This window comes from Anabrus simplex, chromosome 4, assembly GCF_040414725.1.
Source record: "Anabrus simplex isolate iqAnaSimp1 chromosome 4, ASM4041472v1, whole genome shotgun sequence".
NCBI lineage: Eukaryota > Metazoa > Arthropoda > Insecta > Orthoptera > Tettigoniidae > Anabrus > Anabrus simplex.
Window position 1 is genome coordinate 412,224,141 of NC_090268.1, and position 17,374 is coordinate 412,241,514.

Consider the following 17,374-nt stretch of genomic DNA (forward strand, 5'->3'; position numbering starts at 1 on the left):
TAAAATGGAAAATCTAAAAATTAATATTCATTATATAAAATACACACTCGTCGAACCTTGTACTCACACTTACTTGTTACCTGCTTACTTACACATACGTTATTTGATGGGCGCCAGCTGTCACTCAGTACAGCAATAATAGAATGAGACTCTTGACTATCTCTAAGGTGTGGGGTAATAAGCTTACTTTTGACAACATACCATATAAGTTCTGGGAAAAGGAGATTGGCGTTCGGTTTCCCCATTAATTTTGAGGTTAAGATATTTTACTGTCAATGAAATGAAACTCTGAATTCGTTTGATAGAACAATATATATTCTTTAAATAATATATCAAAAAATAGTGAGTCTTGTTGCGATAAAACAGATGAGAATATGAAATTATGACATTGCAACTGACAGAAACTAGGCATGAATTTGAATTCTTCTTGACCGGACATTTAACAATTTATACGAAATATTTCCCTCACTGATTCACTTGACTGTACCTTTAACACTTTGAGTGTAATTACGACGTAATCCATTGTTCTGGTGTTTACTGTAGATGTGTCACGCCTAACGTGGTGATACATCCTTGAGACTGCTTCTTCTCCATATCATCTGACTTCTTTGTAAGTCAATATGGTATGACCTCTTGGTAGGTCCAGGGTTGCCCTCTCTGACTCCTTGGTAAGCCTTGCGTCCGCGTCTTCCACTAAGTGACGGACCAACCATTTGGTCTCACTCTCTCAATGACCAATAATGGCTCACTGAGTCTTCTCCATCTCTCGTTCACACTGGTTGACTGGCCAACTAAGGCCTCTTGATCTAGTAGACTACTTCACTGTACTGCATCCGTATAAGTAATGACTGACGCTACAATGTGCATCCACCTTATATAGACGTTGGTTGACACAACTACGTAATCTCCAGAAATAACAATGACATACTCCCACCTACGCGACAGATATTACACACAGTGGTGAAATAGCCCCGCGGCGACTAAGTCGATGCGCGCATATCTAAATAAATACGATGACATAGCCATGGAGTGGCGATGACTTGGCAGAATCTCCACTGGTGTCGCAATATAACAACGTCACTTCCAATCTCTGATGTATACAACAATTCTCACTGTACAGGTATTGAGTGTTATACTACACATACGTATATATGTATACATCTAAGTGCAATCTTGCAAGCAACAGGCAATTGCAAAATTGAATAAAACGGATAATTACAATAATAGTACAATATCACAGATAACATAATAATAATACTGACATAATAATAATAATAATAATAATAATAATAATAATAATAATAATAATAATAATAATAATAATAAAATACAGATAAAACCATACAATAATAAAAATACAGATATCATCTTGTAACGGGATTTGAACCGTTACAAGGTATCTAGCTAAAGAGCGCAGCACTGAGGTTTGTGATGCAAGATGGCGGATGACAGCTGTCAGAAAAAAGCACGTGAGTTTGTTTCCAAACAAGAGCATGTAGAATTTGCCGCCACCACATAGAGGGCAGCACGGTGCTCTCATGATTAAAGATGGCTGCTGTCACGTGGAATTGCCTGCCACCACAAAAGAGGGTAGCATGGTGCTCAAAGATGGCTGCTATCAAAAAGCATTTTTCAAATTATCCGCCACCACATTTCAAAGGTAAGTAGCTAAAGAGGGCACCACTGTGCTCTATAGATTAAAGATGGTGGATGACAGCTGTCAAAAAGCACGTGGATTTGTTTATCTCGCGCTAGTAAGGTTAAGTTGGTAGCACTAAGGTTTAAGCCCGTTAAGATGGCAGCACTGCGGATGACAGCTGTGACGAATTTACATCTACTACGATAAAGAGGGCAGCACTGTGCTCTATAGATTAAAGATGGCGGATGACAGCTGACAAAAAAGCACGTGAGTTTGTTTACTAAACAAGAGCACGTGGAATTTGTCGCCACCACATTTCAAAGGTAAGTAGCTAAAGAGGGCAGCACTGTGCTCTATAGATTAAAGATGGCAGATGGTAGCTGTCGAAAAAGCACGTGAGTTTGTTTCCAAACAAGAGCACGTGGAATTTTTCAATTTGCCGCCACCACATAGAGGGTAGCACTGTTCTCTCTGGATTAAAGATGGCTGCTTGTCGAAAAGCATTTTTCAAATTATCCGCCACCACATTTCAAAGGTAAGTAGCTAAAGAGGGCAGCACTGTGCTCAAAGATGGCGGATGACAGCTATCAAAAAAGCACGTGGCTGTCAAAAAGCACGTGGATTTGTTTATCTCGAGCTAGTGAGGTTAAGTTGGTAGCACTAAGGTTTAGGTCTGTCAAGATGGCAGCACTGCCGATGATAGGTGATGAAAGAGGGCAGCACGGTGCTCTGTAGTTTAAAGATGGCGGATGACAGCTGTCAAAAAGGCACGTGGCTGTCAAAAAGCACGTGGCTTTGTTTACCTCATGCTAGTGAGGTTAAGTTGGTATCACTAAGGTTTAGGCCCGTCAAGATGGCAGTACTGAGGTTAGCGATGCGTTGTTGTCGATGACAGCTGTCAAAAAGCACGTGGCTTTGTTTACAAATCTGTCAAAAAGCACGTGGCTGTCAAAAAGCACGTGGATTTGTTTATCTCGCACTAGTTAGGTTAAGTTGGCACTACTGAGGTTTAGGCCCGTCAAGATGGCAGTACTGAGGTTAGCGATGCGTTGTTGTCTGTCAAAAAGCACGTGGCTGTCAAAAAACACGTGGCTTTGTTTACCTCATGCTAGTGAGGTTAAGTTGGCACTAGTGAGGTTTAGGCCCGTCAAGATGGCAGCAGTGAGGTTAGCGATGCGTTGTTGTCGATGACAGCTGTCAAAAAGCACGTGGCTTTGTTTACAAATTCAAATCTCGCGCCAAAATTCAAATTTCCCGCCAAAATTCAAATTTCCCGCGGGCGGCGGAGGCGGAGGCGGAGGCGGAGGCGGAGGCGGAGGCGGCGGCGGAGGAGGAGGAGGAGGCGGCCGAACTGTCCAATTATACTACTTGTAAGTTTCAGCTTTCTCACGAGTGGATGCGGAAGACGTGGACGTGATCATTTCCAGAAGAGGACGGAACTTCGCATTATGGATTACCAGTGCTTCACCATGAAGTTCTAAACTATCGACCACCGTTGGCGGCGTCGGGATGCAGATTCTTTCATCCTAGCATGGCTGATTGAGAACCCAGACTTCCAGACGTGAAGATTTCTCCTTAAGTTAAGTCGATTACGTCTCATTTATATCTGTTCTATGTAGTTTTGTTCTATTCTTTCTTTCTTCTCAGCAAGCTATTTTGACACATTTTATGGTTGTATATTTGCTGGGATATGTCGTAAAACTGACACATGCGATTGCTTAATGACCATGTGGCCATGAATTTGACAGTGAGGGTTCCGATAGAGTTATCCATGTGTTATCAACACCATCTTTGCTTATTGAGTGAATTTCGTCACGAATATGAATTAATTTATGTCCGATGGATTTAATGGTAGGATATTTCGTCCATATTTTCAATATTTTTCTTGTAATGGAACTTCTACTTGTACCTCGTGTTTGAGATAACGTGTCATCGGGATATAGAGTCTGAATTCTATGTACGAATTTAATGTGAATATGTGCATTGGGGGCATGTGATAATTAGTTAGAGTAATTAATCATCGAGACACATTTAAGTGGATATTGTATATTTGTAGGACGATGGTAGGTCCTGATATTTCGTGGTTACACATATTTGAGATTAGGATGCGACAAGTTAGAGTCGTCATGGTGGTACACTGTACGTGTAGAGTATATGGAATAATTGTGCATGACATGAATCTTCGTGAAACTGAGCTTTTCACATGTTAATGGATTATTCGCGATGAATGCAGTGTAGCCTAATATTAGTGTCTTCAGATGAAGAAAATGAAAGTCCATGTTAGTCGATGTACTTCTTAATTCGTGGGAATATCCCAACTTTTCTCAAGTAATTCAATAATTTCAAGTTGAAGGTACAGGTGAACGTTCGAGAAGGCCTTAGGTCTGAAGAACAGGTCTTCGACGAAATATCTAAATAATATTTGATTCGTGACTATGCAAGCTCATTCGTTGGTGCAATTTTTCGCTCTCATGAGGTAACTCAATCTTGATGTAACTCAATAAATCTGTTAACAGGAGAGTAATACGGTTGATCGACACTCGTCGACATGTACATAGTGTAGATATTTTCTTCTTGTACTCACAGTCTTCTTGACAATTTCCGTAGTTAGCTGTAGAAATAGTAATTTGTTAGTAGTTAGAGGATTTTTTTTTCTATATGTTCTGTTCTGATAATATGTGACACTTTGACATTACCGATTGATAGTGGACGGCATTTCCACATGGATGATATTCTCCCCATTTACTTACGTTTGCAAGCCCAGAAGGCGTTTTATTTTGTTTAATTATTGATTAGATGCTTAAAGTTCAGTATTAATTCTCACGAAAAGAGATGTGAGACGACGTGAACAGGTATATCCGACGTCTCGGATTAACTTAGAGAAAACCAAGGCAAATTCAATTTTTCATTTTATAATTACAAAATTGTTAAGATAACGACTGTAAAATTATTTTTGCTATAATTGATAACTTTTTGAATCTTGGATATTTCTTTATTATTCTCGTTCTTACAATTACTGCATTTTTTCCAGATTGTCGATGAAGGCTTGGCCCAGACCTCATTTTTCTGAACGACAATTTTTAGTTCAACTTTAAATAAATTATTTGATAACTTTAAAGACGATAAGAAAAATTTTTTCCCATGTAAAAAAATACTCTGTTAGAATGTTAGGGAAACAACTGCCGTGTACCATCCCATTAGTTTGCACCCAGGTTTGTTACATCAAGAGCCATATTAAATTCCATAACGTAGCGATCATAATCATAATCACAGATTTCAGGATGGCCAATATTGCATTTAATTAAATAAATGTGTCATATTTGTTTTATACCTGGAACGTGCTTATTCGATGAACCCTATGATAATCCTGCCACATTCATTTATTTTATAAGCCTACAGCCATCGAACTGAGCACCCCTGGGGTGTCTCGTGTTCGCAGACTGACTATGTCGGGCACAATACCTTCGTCAAGTTTGACTGGAAGTTGTTGTGTCCACGTATGGGCAGATCACCAAGCATGTGAACTTCCCCCTCAGGTAAAGGGAGAGCCTTATAAAATCCCTTCCTTACTTCTTGTATTTCCGTTGTTACCTGTTGAAGGGAAATATTTCGTCATATACACCATGCAAAGTGTTAGAATGGAACGAGCAGAAGTTGTAAGAAGAGCTTTAAGAAAAGAGTTGCTGCACCGAACACGTCGTAGCGGAAATGAGGTTATTGTGAACGCACCCCTGTTCTCTCGTACCAGAATGGAATGCCGTATTGAAGCACGGGAAAATTCAGTGAAAACGATAGCGCTCACGGAATATCTTAACGTAGAATATGTGATCTTTCAGACACGACATTCTAGCGAATGAACGTTCTGTATAATGAATAGGTCACAAATTGAAAATAATCGAGATTCACTATAATTAATATTAAAGGGAACGAAGGAAGTAGAATGATGTAAAATCAGGTAGGAAGTGATATTCTTTTTCTATTGTATGATGAAGTGTCCTCGGCCTAGAGTTAGGCAACACTTCTAACATCTACATATAGTGACATCTTATGGAGATACGCAGAACTTTATCTTAATATGAAGTACTGAAGCTGATCTGTAGATAGTATCTCCTGTCTGAGTTGAACCTATGTTGGAACTTTCATTTAGTAAGAAATGTTCTACGTTGATACGGATTGGCAACTCCTCTCCTTTGATTTCTTTTAAAGGTTGCTCCTACTGAACATTATTCAAGCAATCGTAGCCCTGTCTACCATTATAAATATGAGTTGCCTGCTCGAGATTATCTTGACTGTGGGATCATCGGACACGGTTGTTATCGCGCTTAAGGCAGCTTTAGTGCTGGGGCAACAAGTACGGCAGGATTCTCATCCTAAATTATATGACTCAGGAAGATTCTAGTGGCCTCAGGAAAGATAATGGCGTTCCTTAGGATGTAGTGTTTTGGGGTCGTGCCGCACCTACTTCAATTATAAATACGGATTTCATTAATTTAGCATAATTTTATCTCATGTAGGATTTTCGAAGACTTTCAAGCAGCGACTAAAACATTCTACCACTTGTTTAATGTCGCTGTACCACATCAAAGGATTTTGGCGACGAAGGGATGGGTAAGGGATAGGAACTGGAGGGTAGAGGTCATGGTCTTAAATAAATTACAGTCCCAGAATTCGCCTGGTGTAGAAATAGGAAACCACGGAACACATCTTCAAGGCCACCGCCTGGGATTCGCACTCACTATCTCCGAATGCAAACTCACAGCTGCGCGATTCTACATGCACGGCCAACTCGCTGGCTGCGAATTTAACTGCCCTAAGGGACATAGAGTCTTAATAGGAAGCGACCGGGCGAGTTGGCCGTGAGGTTAGGGGCGCGTGACTGTGAGCTTGCATCCGGGAGATAGTGGGTTCGAATCCCCCTGTCGGCAGCCCTGAAGATGTTTTCCGTGGTTTCCCATTTTCACACCAGGCAAATGCTGGAACTGTACCTTACTTAAGGCCACGGCCGCTTCCTTCCAACTCCTAGGCCTTTCCTATCCCATCGTCACCAAAAGACCTATCTGTGTTAGTGCGACGTAAAGCCACTAGCAAATAAAAAATGAATAGGAAGCGCGAGTATGGACCCTCGTCTCCCTTTCTCAATTTTTGTTTCTTTTGGCTAGGAGTTTCTAAATTTATTCGTTTCTTTGCGACTGTTTCCTTCCTCTTAGTCAGTAGGTGGTATGGTGTTATCCTCTCTTCTCTGGGGCTCTTGCCTTTTGGTCTGAAGTGGAGCTGTCCCGATGAGTGGGTATACAGGGACTCTATTATATAAACCCAGACCGTCCAGCGGCGTTTCTACTCTCCGAGACCTAAGCAGCTGTACAGGAGGCGCTTGCATCGTCTTTGACCTTGCGAATAGCGTGTTCGTGTTCGAGCTCGCATCAATAGATAGTCCGATCTCAGTTGTTAACATGGTGAGACAGTTATCATTGCAACACCGTATTTTCGTATGTAAAATATATTTTAAATGCGAGTCGGCTCGGCGAAGACGGGATGCATGTACTCAGAAATTTCCTTCTGAAGTGCCAACTTCAGGAGAACAGAGTCACGTAATTGTAAATAAATTTGAATCTACTGGCTCAGTGGTCAATACAAAACATGCGCGCACACGTCCAGTTTCCACAGACGAAAAGCTAAATGACATTGGTGCGAATCTTGAAGGGCTACCGAATGAATCACTCACAAAATTATCACAAGTAGGGGTTTCGGTTCCTTGTGCACAAAGAGCTACAAACCTGTTATACATCAAACCAAAGAGGTTTACACGTGCCCTTTGTTTAAAACTTGCTGATCCAGCCAGAAGGGTGAGATATTGTGTGTGGTACCTTGTATCAATGAATGTTCGCTTATTCGACACACAGCTTGTGTTCTTTTCGGATGAGGCCTGGTTTCATCTTAATGCGCGTGTGAACAGTCATAACTCTTGCTATTGGTGTGCAGAAAATCCTAGTGGTGTTTATAAAGTCCCTCACAGTGAAGGATGACACTTCAAGCATCTTTTATAAGGTAAGATTTTACATGGGATTGTATATACTCTTAAAGCAAGGTGGCCGCGCGCGACGTAATTTGGGCTGAAGCAGCTGCTGTAGCACAGAGTAAAAACACCGTGCGCTCGGTGTGGGTTTATAAGATAGACCCTGTAGTTATTGCTCTGAACTGGAGACTGCTTCAAGTATCCGGTCGTGATACATACAGTTCTAATTAACAGCATCTCTACCTGCCTCATATTAGCAGAGGAGTCCCGTAATACTGTAGCTTACTCCGAAGGAGACATGAGTAGTGTCGGGTTGAGGTTTTAAAGGCCTGTGGGACAGGTCCCCAGGCTTTGCTTCTCCGCCTTCTGATGATATTTCTAGCGCAGACTGTTACCCCTAATACTCGCAGAGCTCTGCCCAAATATTTACTCTTGTTGAATTCGGTCCCCTCACCACGTGATAATCACTATCTATTCAGCATATTTTCCTGTTGTTAAAATAAATGGCACAGACTTGTGTCTAGCTCCAGTTTGGCTTGACCCTTCATGGGCAAGCAATGCTAACACGATCAATACCGAATATGAGAAGTGAAAAATTGCTCCCAATGAAGCATCAGTTCTTATGCAGTGCATTCAGGATTTACGCCGCTATCTCGCCATCATATAGCTCCTCAATTTAAATTGTGTAGTCTGAGTGGAACTCGAACCTGCCCTATGCTAAATATCCCTGGCTGGCCAGAGATCAAACCCGGGGCCTCCGGATTAAAGACAGGCACACTACCTGTAGACAGCGGAGCCCGCAATAATAATAATAATAATAATAATAATAATAATAATAATAATAATAATAATAATAATAATAATAATAATAAGTAAAATGAAGGACAAAGAAAATGCTAAGAAAAATTCTACCGGGCAAGCTGGCTGTGCGGTTACGGGCGCTCAGCTGTGTGCTTGCGTTCTGGAGATAGTGGGTTCGAACTCCGCTGTCGGCAGCCCGAAGGTGGTTTCCCGTGGTTTTCCGTGGTTTTCCGTGGTTTCCCATTTTCCCACCAGGCAAATGCTGGGGCTGTACTTTAATTAATTAAGACCACGGCTGCGTCTTTCCCACTTCTAGCCGTTTCCTATCCTATCTTCGCTATAAGACCTATCTGTGTCGGTGCGATGTAAAGCAAATTCTAAGAGGAAGAAGGAAAATTCGAGGTCCAAATACGAACAATGGTATGAGGGGACAAAAATCTGAAAAAAATAATAGTACCAAAGGACAGATGGAGTGGTTGAAGTGCATGGACGCCTGTTGAGGATGGACAGCAACGGACTAACGAAGACAATCTTTAAATTCTTCAGGAAGAGGAAGACAGTCCTAAAATGGTTTCGACAAGTGAGATTGGACTTGACGAAGATTTCATCGTGGACTGAAATCGATTTAGACAACTCATCAAAAAATTGTGTGGCTTCCACGACACTGGGTAAACACTACTGAGAAAAGGGTGATCTTATACAGAAGAATAGATGTAGGAGATGGAATAAATAATAACTGGCAGAGAAGGCTAAAAATACCGCAAGGATTGTCAAACGTTGTCCACAGATGGTCGAAAGAAAGGAGAAAGAAATGCTATTTTGTTATATAAAAGCCAAAACGTACCCTTTGGTGTAAGAGCCTCTAAGGGTCTTGTCCTGATCATCCCGAATGCCTGCAGATAACGAGGTGTCGTGTGGTCAGCACGACGAGTCCTCGCGGCCGTTATTCTTGACTTTCTAGACCGGGGCATCCCCCTCACCGTCAGATCCTCAATCGTAATCATGTAGGCAGGGTGGACAACGAACCAGCCTTCGGATCCAGTGGCAGACACGCTACCCCTACACTTCAGGGCCGGTGTAATTTTGTTACACGTTCTTATAATTACTTTTACGGATTTCTGTGACTCCTAGGTACCAAAATTTTATCCCGCAGGAATCCTTTTAAGTGCCATTATATCTATCGACACGAGGCTGACGTATTTGAACGCCTTTCAAGAAACAGTGGACTGAGCAGGGATTGAAACCGCCAAATGAGTTAAGTATGACATCATTCGTTGATATCTACTCAGCCTGTTGAAAACTGTGCTAAATTAGCAAAATATATAACAGTGACTTCGGTCCATATGGATCAGAAACTACTGTAGCAGGAGAGGGGAAGTTTGAACACAAGAAGTCTGTAGCTGTACATGACAGAGATTACTGGCAGTGCAAGAAAGTGGAAGATGTACAGCCCCGCGAATTTACCGCGCCCTTGTAAACTGTTCAGTTTTACATTTAATTCCATCTGCCTGCAACACAGCCTATTCGTTTATTTTTTGTCACACTGCAGAGCCAGACAACCGAAGAAATATATCCAGTGTATAAAAACGAAGGCATCAAGAACTTGATGGTATGTTCCATTTCATCCTATAACATGTGTAGAATTATTGCTGCAAAATAGGACAAAAATAACAAAAACATTCCATTAATTTGCATGCATTCATTGTACGAGTAGGGGATTTCATTCTCACAAATTGCTTCATGAATTTCAAAATATAATCCTCGCAGTGTAAACCATTATCAACAGTTGTTCTGTAGAGACATTAATCAGACCGCTCTGAGTATTAACGCCCTGAACACAGTAAAAGCAACACAAATAATTTGTTGCGCTTGACCAGTTCTGACCCAATATGTTTAGCTATGAGGTAGGAGGGATTAGTAGCTAGAAATACAACGTAATGGTGAAGTTATATTACTGGGTACATAAATGGACTTACAAACACGTATAAATGTACACAATAACCCATAATCAAAATCGTCGTACCCAACATGTGCTTTTCCTGAGACAAAAATCCACAGCACTTGTCCTCCAGGTAAGGTACTCAATGTTGAAAACGTCCTAGGAATACGAGCTACTTACTTTAGGTACATAAAATATAATGATATATGAGAATATATTCTTCAGGCCTATTTATTCCTAGTAAATACAATCATTTTCTTCATCACCGTTATCCGATCGATTCGGTTATCAGTTTGCCTTTTTCTACCAATACGAGCGCTAATATGAGTCAACGCAAAGTTTCACTTAAGCCCTTATAACTACATTAGGTGTGGACATTTTTCAATAAATTAAAGAAAACGCCTGAGGGTATTGAACCAAGGAACGCATTACAGAGCGCCGGGCTGAGTGGCACAGAAGGTTGAGGCACTGGCCTTCTGACTCCAACTTGGCAGGTTCGATCCTGGCTCAGTCCGGTGGTATTTGAAGGGGCTCATATACGTCAACCTCGTGTTGGTAGATTTACTCGCACGTAAAGGAACTCCTGCGGGAAAAAATCCGGCATCTTGGCGTCTCCGAAAACCGAAAAATTAGTTATTGGTACGTAAAGCAAATAACATTATTATTACTATTATTATTATTATTATTATTATTATTATTATTATTATTATTATTATTATTATTATTATTATTATTATTATTATTATTATTATTATTATTATTATCATCGTACAGTCTGTGATGTAAAGTTTTATTGGAAGGCCATGACTGAGAGACATATTTTCAAAGATGGGCGTTAGAGTACAGATTGTGAAGTAAAGTTTTGTTGGAAGGCAATGACTAGAATTTTGTGTGGCTATTTCTAGCCGAGTGCAGCCTATGTAAGGCAGACCCTCCGATGAGGATAGGCGGCATCTGCCATGTGTAGGTAACTGTGTGTTATTGTGGTGGAGGATAGTGTTATGTGTGGTGTGCGAGTTGCAGGGATGTTAGGGACAGCACAGACACCCAGCCCCCGAGCCACTGGAATTAACCAATGAAGGTTAAAATTCCCAACCCGGCCGGGAATCGAACTCAGGACCCTCTGGACCAAAGGCCAACACGCTAACCATTTAGCCATGGAGCCGGACAGGCCATGGCTGAGAGACATATTTTCAAAGAGGGGTGTTGGAGTACAGATGGTCGATATAAATTTGGAGACTGTGATGTGAAGTTTTGTTGGAAGACCACAACTGAGGGACATGTAAAAGGCCATTTGTCAAAAAGGTCTCATCTCATCATACTCTAGAGGCCCTCAGTAAGTTTCTCCATTTCTGTGCGCTAAACCCTACACTTGCTCATGCACATGACTTCCAAGAACGATTCGTTAGATGCAAAGAAATTTATCAATTTGAGTTTAATTTATTGAAAGAGATACGATCATATAATTTTCCCGAGGGTAAAATCACTACCATCTTTCGTAATAAAATATGTCATCACTTACTTTCCTTATACATTTTCCCAATACAAACTTGTTGGCTTAGTTCCATTTCCTTGAAATGGCGGTAACCATTTAGAACAATTTTCGGCAAATACCGGTATTATCATTTACACTAGTTCTAAAAGCAATCAATACCACCAATTAAGACGGATGGAGCAAAACCTATATTGGCTCTGATGATATGGTTCTCGCATCAGGTTCTAGAGATGCACTTCTGGAAACCATCGACAAATTACTAGTTTGGGCTCGAATCAACGAATTTAATATAAACAAAACGAAAACAGTAATGATGACATTCAAACGAGGTGTGAGACGCAGTGAGTCTGAGACCATTATGTACGAGGGTGAAGAGCTGGAAACAGTAAACAAATTTAAATATCTAGGCATAACGTTTCAAACTCACGGAACAACTTTCACTATCCATGTTAAGGAGAGGTTGTCGGCAGCGATTATTGCTATTCATGATATTCAGCACCTGCAAAAATTATCTCTTAGAACTGTACTAGCTTTATTTCAGATGAATGTAAAAACAATAATCACATATGGACTTCATTTAATATAGGAACATCTCACTAAATCAAATGTGAAAAATATCGCGAAGCTTAAGGCTACTTTTCTGAAAAGTGTGCTTTGTGTTTCAAAGTGGACACCAACGAGACTGGTCTATGAATTATGACGAGATCAATGTTCTCGGAAGACCTGAAATTCAGACTGTCACTACCATCTACGACGCCTTGTCACGAACTCTTGCAAGAGCATTATTGGAAGAAAGCAGAGATTTGCAGTGACTTTTACACTACTGACGCTATGATCAGTAGAGAGTTTGCAGCTACGAGTTATGTCATCCTGTTACTATATTTGCGGCAGATGTTTTTCATCATAAAGTCTGCTGCACAACAAAGTTCGATACACCTACCGTGAACTTTGTATGCTCTCTCTGCGACAATACTTGTGATCGATACCATCTCGATAAGTGCCCGAAGAGAAAGTCCTTGAAGTATTTATGTGACTAGCTATTTATTCTACATTTCTTGTAACATATTGCCAGTGGCTGCAATAAAGGATATATGTTTAATTGTCAGTTCAAAGACTGGTTCTGTTGTCAGCAGGTCTACCATCTATTGCCAATGAAAGCATAGGTATTGCTGAAGAAGTGTACTAGGGAACTGAAGAGTGAGATAATTTTCCCTTGCTTTCCTCACAAAGATAGACGTTGCAGTTACCGTATCAGGAAGCCGAGTCTTCTGGAATGTTCTAACCAATCTACCCTTTGAATGACACTTTTACAATGTCTGGCTTCATAACGAATAGTGTTACGAACATTGTTGATAAGTCACGTATCTTTCACACCGTCAAAGTCAAGAATGAGACTAAGACAGTAACAAAATTGATCTAACCCATGTCAGAAGACACAGAGCGCGTTATAAACACCATCAATGACCCCGCCTAGTAGCCATGGTCATTAAGGCGTGAAGTCTGTATGGTCTGACACCGTTGTAAGCAGGTTCGCCTCCCGCCGATCGAAAAATTTTCATCATTCGAATAATCGCTGGCAGGGTAGGAGAGGTGGTGGTATAAAATTTCTAATCACTAGATTGTGTGTTAAAAGCCAGGATTCAGTTCCAAACCTCTCCGCAGTGTTCGAATATAGCGAGGGTATACGACGCTGTTGATGGTAACTCGTCCGTCGGATGGAGACGTAGAGCTTTGAGCAAACCCCACGGTGTTATCCGTATGGACTCGGCTACTTGGCGACACCAGGTTTCACCTTCTTTCCATATCATAATCATCATCAGGAGCATCATCCCACATCCAGACGCGGAATATTCTTGTGGGCGCCAAATACAGTAGAAAGACCTGCACCAGACGACCCGAACAAGTCCTTGGACACTCCCGGCACTAAAGGGCCATAGAACAAACAAACAAACAAACAAACAAACAAACAAACAAACAAACAAACAAACAAACAAACAAACAAACAAACAAACAAACAAACAAACAAACAAACAAACAAACAAACAAACAAACAAACAAACAAACAAACAAACAAACAAACAAACAAACAAACAAACAAACAAACAAACAAACAAACAAACAAACAAACAAACAAACAAACAAACAAACAAACAAACAAACAAACAAACAAACAAACAAACAAACAAACAAACAAACAAACAAACAAACAAACAAACAAACAAACAAACAAACAAACAAACAAACAAACAAACAAACAAACAAACAAACAAACAAACAAACAAACAAACAAACAAACAAACAAACAAACAAACAAACAAACAAACAAACAAACAAACAAACAAACAAACAAACAAACAAAAAAACAAACAAACAAACAAACAAACAAACAAACAAACAAACAAACAAACAAACAAACAAACAAACAAACAAACAAACAAACAAACAAACAAACAAACAAACAAACAAACAAACAAACAAACAAACAAACAAACAAACAAACAAACAAACAAACAAACAAACAAACAAACAAACAAACAAACAAACAAACAAACAAACAAACAAACAAACAAACAAACAAACAAACAAACAAACAAACAAACAAACAAACAAACAAACAAACAAACAAACAAACAAACAAACAAACAAACAAACAAACAAACAAACAAACAAACAAACAAACAAACAAACAAACAAACAAACAAACAAACAAACAAACAAACAAACAAACAAACAAACAAACAAACAAACAAACAAACAAACAAACAAACAAACAAACAAACAAACAAACAAACAAACAAACAAACAAACAAACAAACAAACAAACAAACAAACAAACAAACAAACAAACAAACAAACAAACAAACAAACAAACAAACAAACAAACAAACAAACAAACAAACAAACAAACAAACAAACAAACAAACAAACAAACAAACAAACAAACAAACAAACAAACAAACAAACAAACAAACAAACAAACAAACAAACAAACAAACAAACAAACAAACAAACAAACAAACAAACAAACAAACAAACAAACAAACAAACAAACAAACAAACAAACAAACAAACAAACAAACAAACAAACAAACAAACAAACAAACAAACAAACAAACAAACAAACAAACAAACAAACAAACAAACAAACAAACAAACAAACAAACAAACAAACAAACAAACAAACAAACAAACAAACAAACAAACAAACAAACAAACAAACAAACAAACAAACAAACAAACAAACAAACAAACAAACAAACAAACAAACAAACAAACAAACAAACAAACAAACAAACAAACAAACAAACAAACAAACAAACAAACAAACAAACAAACAAACAAACAAACAAACAAACAAACAAACAAACAAACAAACAAACAAACAAACAAACAAACAAACAAACAAACAAACAAACAAACAAAGCCTAAAATCATGAAAAGCAAAATCATCTCCATACAGGCCAGGAAGACCCTAGGAGGGGTGGGAGGTAAAGGTTTCCACTATCGACCTGGAGGGGAAGAGTGGTTAGCTCTACGCCCGGCCACCTTTGCCCACGAGGAATTAACTTGGTCCTCATTTTTGCTATAGACTGAGTGAACCTTAGACTATGTACCCCCGGAGATGGAAGTTAGTTTCTTAAATCTTTCGACTTCCTGACGGGGAATCGAACTGGCGTTCTTCCGAATGAAGTCTAAAATCATAGCTTTGCTAATATCATAGAGATTAAGACAAATAAACTCACCGTGGAATTCTATCGTTATCATTAGGGTGTGAATCTTTAGTCAGTAATAGGTTAGCCTGCACGACGGACATTATAGGAGTATCGCATGAGGGGTATGGCCCATCAGAACCCCTAGATTTTGTTACTCCCGCTAGAATATGGAAGATCAGGCTAGACGGCACTGTCTATCAACAGAATTGGTTTCCATTCTAACCAATTGCTGCCGTAAAATTCGGTGTCACATCAACATTCTTTTAATCCCAAAGTGTGAGTAAAACTCCATGTATCAACTAGCCAAGAAGTCTACGATTACATACTCCTTCCTTTCGTTCGGACGTGGGCTCGTGAACTTCAACATTTTCAACCTAGATATTTTTGGACATACACAATCATATGTGTTAAATTTGCAAGCTATGAGATGTGTCAGACAACAAAAGGATTTTTATATTGCTGTACTGTTGAACACATTTTAAGTGAGTCATTGGTACATTTGGATATTTGGTAGAAATTAATTTCAATTCATTTGGATATGTTTTTCCATGGGAGTGATGGCGTTACAACGCCAACTTGTGGGGATCAATAGGTCCAAATCTATGAGCAAAAGAAGATGAAATTTAATTCGTTTTGTGAGAAGAACAGAAAAAATATAGTTTCTTTATATTTTGTACGCTCATTTCTGATAGCACGACAGGCCTGTTTATACAAGGCGTCTGAAAATACACTCATGTTCATAAAATCCAGAATACCTTCAAAGACAAGAGATAGGAAGTTCATATTCACAGGACAAGTACACCAGTATGTTGTGAAGAAACGATTTGCTCTTGAACCTTGTCGGCCCTCAGGTTCAAGGTCCACATCGATATGTCGGCGCACTACCACCGACTGCTAAATGTGCCTGCGGCTCTCGTTGTCGCTATAAACTGAAGGTAATTGATCAGTGTGACCTGAGCAGACGTGCGGGATGCCTCGCAGACGTATGCGAAAACCGTACCATCAAATGAGTCAGTTTGAAAGAGGGCGCATTATTGGCATGAAAGGACGTGATACATCCATCCGGGATATTCCAACTCATGTGGGACGAAGTGTGTCGGCAGTTCCACAGGTGTGTAAATAATGGTTCACAGAAGGCCATAGAACACGTCGAGATGGGTCTGGTCACACTACTCAGAACCCTCCCCTCCCCCTGGAGAAGATCAACACCTCATCCGAATGGCCTTGCAGGACAGATCTGCGTACTCCTTGGCTCTGGCAGAACTGTTGACCTGTGTAACACATCGTACACTATCAGGAGTGACAGTCCGTCGTCCACTTCTCCGCTTACCTTTGTCGAATGTGCATAAATATGCTAGACTGCAATTGTTAATGGAACGACGTCACTGGAGACAGAAATGGCAGCAGATAGTTTTTTCCGACGAATCCAGGTTGTGTTTGTTTGAAGATGATGGCCGCATTTTGGCTCGCCGCAGACAGGGGAAAAGGCACCACATTGACTGCATTCGCAGAAGCCATACAGCGTCATCTCAAGGCCTTATGGTGTGGGGTGCTCTTGGGCACAAACACAAATCACACTCGGTGTGTTTCCAGGGCACTGTGGCCAGTTTGACCTACGTGAATGACATCCTGCGACTCTTCGCCAATCGAGAATATGTGGGATATGGTGAAACGACTGGTGCGGCGCTGTGAACCACTGCCAATAACCTAAGATGAACTGCAGAACCAGGTATATGCAGCATGGATGGATATATTCCAGGACAGCATTCGCGCC